This window comes from Pieris napi, chromosome 4 (assembly GCF_905475465.1).
Source record: "Pieris napi chromosome 4, ilPieNapi1.2, whole genome shotgun sequence".
In the NCBI taxonomy this organism is placed as follows: domain Eukaryota; kingdom Metazoa; phylum Arthropoda; class Insecta; order Lepidoptera; family Pieridae; genus Pieris; species Pieris napi.
This window is the reverse complement of record NC_062237.1, coordinates 9,234,006-9,241,546: the sequence shown is the minus strand read 5'-3', so window position 1 is coordinate 9,241,546 and position 7,541 is coordinate 9,234,006.

The window sequence follows — 7,541 nt, the reverse complement described above, 5'->3', positions numbered from 1 at the left end:
CAGAGGATTTAAATTTAATTCCTTAATTTATTGTAATAAATGTTTTTAAATGCAAAGTAATTATTTGTATGAGGTTTGTAATAGAACGATAATTGTAATTCAATTCGTTCTTGTAAAAGTCAATAAATATACAATAAATATTTCTATCGAGACTAGATTATTTTTATGACTGCTTTTTTTGTATTTTTAACACCAACTAATTTAATTAATAACTTAATTAAAATATTATTATTATATAACAAAGGTTATACATTAATACGTTTTAAATGTATTTAAATACGGTATGGAAGACCGATTAAATAAATAACTGTTGCAGGTGAAATATATATAAAATTCATTAAGATCGTGCAAAGCCACTAATATTGCATTTTCTCACGCTCTAATATTTGGTACAGAACTATTTTCACCTCGTCCTAATTGAACTCTTTTGTTGAATTTTTCAACTTTAACAAGAAAGACTAGCGTAAATCATTATTACAATACAAGTTGCGTTTTAGCTGATTGGTTTTCTTTCAAACCTTTGTATCTCTATAGGTTAAGATTAAAAAGGAATTGGATGGCTGCTTACTTGGAGTCTATGATGACTTTATTGTTAAGTATTTTTAATCTACCTTTTGAAATATTTTTACTACATATATTTTGTTATACAGGATGTCTCAAAAGAAAGTTCATATTTAGTTGATCGATAAAAAAAAGTAAGTCGTGTATCAAAAAAAGGGTGCGTGTACTTATGTACGCGCGTAAGAAGTTATAGGTTTTGATCAATTTATTAATTACAATTAAATAATCAAAGACTGGAAGAGGAGTCATTATAGTCAATAAAGTTCAGTTTACATTTGAATAATTAAATAAATAAATATTTATTATTATTCTCTTACTTTAAGTGTAACATAAATTCTATTATTTTTCGAATGTTGTTTTTAAATTATGTCCAATGCCGTAGAATCTTCCGTGGGCAACTTCATTCTGTTAATTCTGTTGTACTTGTAAATAACCATGGCAAGCAGGATCGTTTTACTAGTTTGGTGCATCATATAACTGACACAAGGTCAATGTCCAAAGGTAAATTTGAAATACCCATGGTGCAAAATTATTATGGAGATAGAACGTTGAAGAAGCGGATTCCATATTTGCTCAATAGTTTACCCGAGGACATAAGACGTGAGACTTCATTGGATAAATTTAGAGGTTTATTAAAAAACCATTTGTTAAATATGCTGTAACCTATAAGTAATTTAAGTGTATTAGTATTAGTTGTAGTAGCAGTGTTAGTAATTTAGTGATTTAGAAGTTATGTTTATTTAAGGCGAGTCACCTGCAGTCAAACTGCGTAAGCAGTTTTGCGGGGCATGGTTTGATTTAAGGTGTAACTTTTTTTTGTGAATAAATATATTTAAATAATAATAAAATAATAATAGTGTCACGGTGCGCGCGCATCGTAAAATTTCACTCTCATCAATTGTTCATAACGCGCCTAAAGAAGTATAACTTCAAAAATGTTTATTTATTATTAAAAAAATGTAGACCCTCGTGTTCGCAGCACTCATTTAATCGAACAATAAAATTACTTATGACGGCTCGGCAGGTGGACTCAGTGATGGCTGCCATTTCGTGACGGATATTTTCTTTCAATTGCACCAGAGAAATCGGCTCATTGGCGTAGACTTTAGATTTAAGATAACCCCATAAGAAAAATCCATAGGGGTTAAATCAGGATTGCGTGGAGGCCAATGTATGTAATCTCTAATGGAGATCAATTTGCCTGAGAAAATTTCAAAAACTCGTGGCAGAGACGTATTGGACGTGTGTGACGTTGCTCCGTCCTGCTGGAACCATGTTCTTTGGTTATAGCCAGGAAAGTTTTGAAGTTCAGGCACTAAAAAGTCGTCTAACATTTTAACATAACGCTCGAAATTGAAATGTAAACTTTCTTTTGAGACACCTGTTAGAACTGGGGGCAAACGGGCAGGAAGGAGGCTCACCTGATGTTAAGTGATACCGCCGCCATTTACATAACTTTAATAACATCAGTATGTATCCTTAGATAATATTAAAGTTATGTAAATTGTCATATACTTGAAATTTTGATTGAAATAGCAGGTTACGAGATCACGTTAGTGCATTAGACTAAGTTTACTAGTTGAAACAACTCAATACGTGTGGACATGGATATATTGCACTGGACGAGAATACCTATTCTCCTCTATTCCTTTTCGAACTCTCGCAGCGGTTTTCGCATCGGCGATTGCTCTGAAATCAGTCGTGAAGTAGTCATTTTATGATTTGGCATTCTAATAAACAATAAACTACAAGCTCTCACCTTTTCAGAAATTTGCATCATTGTCATATTGCTTAAATAATTGAATTGAATTCCAAATAATTTATGATATGTAGTAAAAGTAAAGTCCAGTAATCCAATATAGCAAGAAGCAGACACGCTTCTAGGTAAGTAAAATTAGATATTTATTCTGTATGCAGTTAGTTACCAGCCAGTTACTTTTGTGTCTCGCAAATGTTTAAACATTAAAGTATGGAACATCACTTAAAAATAACAACAAAACATATTCATTCCAAAGATAAATCTTTATTCAAAGAAAATATTTATTTAATTTAAGCATACATACAACAAAAATACAAACATAGTTAATCAAAAATGGGCCCCAAAGGTACCATTTTTATTATATGGCAGATTGGTGGGGCAGGTTGTTCCATTTAGTTCAAATCAAATCAAAATCATTTATTCATATAGGTAACACAATGTACACTTATGAACGTCAAAAAAGAAATGAATATTAAATGCTTCTAATTTTACATTTACTGCCAGTTATTAAATCAAGAACGGAATAGAAGAACTGGCAATAAACTCTCCACTTCTTTTAATCGCCAAGATTTTTGTGTTACAAAATGTTTGTAAGGAGCTGCAACCATTACACCAGGTTCCACACGACATCTTAAGTAGGTAATTAATAATAACTACCGTGAAGCGACGCTGTTCTATATTTAGGAAATAAGTAGTTTTAAGCCATCCTATCTAGTAATATAATGCGTGTTACGATCGAAGCAACTCCACTCACGCTCGCTACGTTTATCGCGAACACGTTCGGAGCTCGCAATAAAAACTTGTCTAAAATGAAATATTTAACGTTGATCCTTCCTCTTTACGTTACAATGAACGGACGGTGCATTACTAAGTTATCTTTATGAGTTTAGGAACATAATGTTATAAAGGCTACAAACAAAATTATCTCATTTGTAACATTTTGTGTATAATGTATATATGTGGAAACTTATTTGGTTCATATAAAAAATTTAAATAATATTATCGTTTCCTGAAAACTGGTATGTTCAATATACAATACCTAATTGTTGCGTTACGTTACGTTGTTTAGTAATTCTATAGATAATTACTGTTTACATGACAATTGACATAATATTTTTTTTATTTTTTTGCCTTTGACTAATGTCCCGACTATTTCTTTGTCCGATGTGTTAAGTAATTATAGCAATTATCATTATTAAATATAAATAGTATTTTCACTTATAATACCACAAGAGCTTCAAAATTATCGGGTATTTCCCGATAGGTTCGTTGCAAACAATTAATATATATAGACTATATTTGTTTGCAGGGAACCTTGAGGGAAATGCCCGATAATTTTGAAGCTCGTGTGGTATTCGGGGGATTATTTTTCCGACCCAAATGTCGGCCAATAGAATTGCACCATGAGACGAAATGTACAGTTAACAAATAAGAATTTCATAATGAATAAAACAACTACTTAATACTTTTCTTGAAGCAACGACCAGAGAAAATTTTCACAAAAAAATTTCAGTATAATACCATGTAGGTTGTACCACGTGACGTCGAATGGTGCAATTCTATTGGCCGATATTTGGGTCGGAAAAATAATCATTATTATTTTATATTCTGTTTGGTGTAATTTTACTAGCCTATAATAGAGATTTATAAGGAGTCGTTCTAGTAAGCAGATTTACTGCAATTTATCCCCTCCCCCCCTCATCTTGTCAGCAAAAGTAAGCAAAGTTCTCAAAAATAATAGTACAAAAGCGTATTACGTTTTTTTTAGGAATCCTCGAAAATGCATTTCGTTTTCAAGCACAGACAATGTAAAAAAGTAAATTATTACTGTTGACGTAATCACCAAATAAGAAAATCAAAGACCCCCACCCCACATAGTACTTACGCAATACTTGAACGGCCTGAGACACTCAATCAGGACATGTACTACCCCAGTTGAAGCTTGTTGTAAGGACAGATGGTGAGAATTCTCCGAGTCCTGTCAACACCTGTATTGCCCCGTTGGATTACGATCCTTTACTTTGCAAAATGGAACCCGAGTTTTCTAAGTTATTATTCATAGCTTGTGTTGTATGCGTATGAACGTGGTGCAACTATGTAGACTTATGAACGTCAATAACAAAAAAAAAGAAGAAGAATTTAATTTACATTTTCTTCAAAACACCAGATTAACAACTGAAGCGCTTAATTTTTATCTGTTATGAAATATTCCTATATTATTAATCAATAATTATTATCATTGTGTTTTCTAGTACCAAAATTAAAAATTCATCTTCACTCAGGACTAATATAATATTGTGTAACTAATATTGCAAACTAGTCGGGATTGAAGTCTGATTTATTAATCCAAATATTTTTTTTTATCTAAGCAATGAAATTAGAAGCGAAATCTTAAACAGCCCCATTATAAAACGGTCTAAAGTAAGTAGTGTATTACCATGGTTACCATTTAATTCAAGAAAAAAACGTGATCAATGGTAAGAAACGCGATACTAATTTAATAATAAGACGCTTGCGGTCCGTTCTTAGAAAGATCCGGATGATTGATCCCATGCATGGATGCTGATTAAAAATATATAGAACATATATACATGGTATAATAAATATATTTTCACAATGCACGGCAAGACTGATGTTAACCGACTAATTATTCAAGCTGTTAAAACCCCCTGCATCAAATAAGCCATTACTAAAGATAGGCTTTTGTAACAATTCACAAAATTAAAGTCCATAGAAATTACGCCTAATAAAGTCTCACCGGACGTTAACCAGATTACAAACCAAGATCCCAGCATGTGTATATCATTATAATGTATGCCATTTTATCTCCTAAATTAATCGTAATTCAGTTTATAATGGCATACATTTGTTTTATGAAAGTAATGAACTGTTTTGTAGAGTATACAGCACAAATATGCCCGTTTACGAAGATACAAACCGCTAGATGAGATATGTAGGCGAAAGGATATAATTATTGCGCTACTGTGTAATTATTTATGAATTAAAAGTTTCTACAACTCTATATATAATAAGGCCATTGTAATATATAAGATAGTGATTGTTTAAATAAAACGAAGAAATTATTTGAGAACATCAGCTGAGAATGTATTAATGAATCAGAAGAGACAACCATAATAACAGTAGCGGAGAACAGCAGAGAAAGTAAGTTAAAGAATCAATGACGTGTGTCAAGCGATGAAGTTTATCACTTATTTCTCTATCCTATAAGGATATAACTTTTTGAATTTTGGATTTATGATAAAAAGTTACATAGACATAATTGTAGGCACAGCGATTTGCTATAAAATGTGTCTTTACCAAATTTTATGTACGATGGATAGTTTAGGAGATGTAGCCAAAAACGTGTTTTTTGCACCCCTTTTTCCAAGATGGCGGCAGGGGGACAAGCACGCCAACCCCACAAACTTAAGGTTAAGCTTGTATTGACCCCCCCTACGTGTTACATAAATAAAATTGCGTCTTCTCACAAGTGTTCAGCAAATGTAACATTTCAATGGACTATAGAAATACACAATCAATGTAACAAATGAAAACCACAGCCAGATTTATGACTTTTGAAGGTCCGCACTTGTTCATACATCACATATTAGTGCAATATAGCTAACATTTTAAATAATTGTATTGCCTATTGACACAGTCGCATCTTACAGTGTAACTCTTGGGCGGTCAAATATTAATTCGGGTCACATTTGCCGCTGTGAATGTCCGTGTTTGCAGAGATACAACTTTCCGACCATCGAATTTAGAATGGTTCACTTTGGGCCTTGTGTATTTGACTATTTATGCAAATTAAATCCGATTCGCAAATACCGCTCATAGGATGTTCAGAACGGGTAGTCAATGCTAATAAACTTTTGAATTAAAAGTTATTCGGGTTAAGGGATTGGCTGGAATATGCGTTCAGTGAATAGTTTTTACTAAAAACGTTATAATTTGCTTAGTTTCATATCGTTTTAGTTTTTGCACTTGGCTTTGACATTGGAGTTAAATGGCCTTTTTGAATAACCTTTCATGAATAGTCCTTGAAAATTGCTCTTTTAAATACTAATTCCCATGTTACAAATCATTAAAACATTACGTCCGTCTGGAAATTACATTTAAATGAATTAAAATGCTGGAGAGCGGTAAGACGGTAATTAAATTTTAAATTATTAAATTTATAGTTAATTCAGAGGAACCATACATTTTAAACCGATTACATTTAGGAACTCTAAATTATATTATTATAGTATTCAAAAACATATTATACATATCAAACAGTTATCAAGTGTTTTTTCTCGCTTTTTTTTTATTTTAAGGTTTCACGAAATTGGTAAGGATCATGGGATACATATATAGCTTATAGTATATTATACATATGAATAAGCTCTTATAACAAAACGCGAAATAACTATGCGTTCGTATTCGCGTCGTACCGCGAACTTTTGTAAACGAAAGGTAGACTAAGGTTTTTACATTTCTACATATATATATATTTAAAAAAATGTCTACATATATTCACCAGAGTTTAAGTTCGCAAAACACCAGTAACTCTGCAACCGGTAGTCAATGTCTTAGACTTCTGTATCCTTGATATTTTTTATGTAGTAGGTGATTAATCTTCTGTGCCTGACGCAACGTTTAATATTCAAGCTAACGCCATACGGGTTACATCACAATTTTCTCTTCCAAATAAAAGAACATTTAAATCTGTTCATAGAAATTTATTACAGAGCCGGGACTCAAACCCTCAATCTCAGGCCGCAACCAGCGAGGCTGCACAGCTCTAACCTATATTAAACGCACAGGTAACAATCGAGTATTCTCTATCGGCCATAACAAGGGAAGGATAAGCCGTGCATTATCAAATGGCAATAAGCCCCAATCCTCAATTTGATCGGTGTCTGCGCGGAGCCTGACAGATGATAGCGGCTAACGGCAGTCGAACTGTTACACAACCGCTTTAGTATGAGCACGTTTCATAAACATTGTATACATTTGTTTAGTTATTAGTTTTCTTTGACTGTGAAATATGATTGATTAAAATCGGCGGTGAATTCATGCAATACAACTGTTTGTTGTAATGCAATAATAGCATATGAGGTTAAAGAGATATAGAATATACGTGTGCGTAATATTATGTCCTGAAAACCGTAAATGGCCAATCTTAATGGAAATAAGTTGCTGTCGCTTGAATAACTTTACATTTAAAATTCTTCGT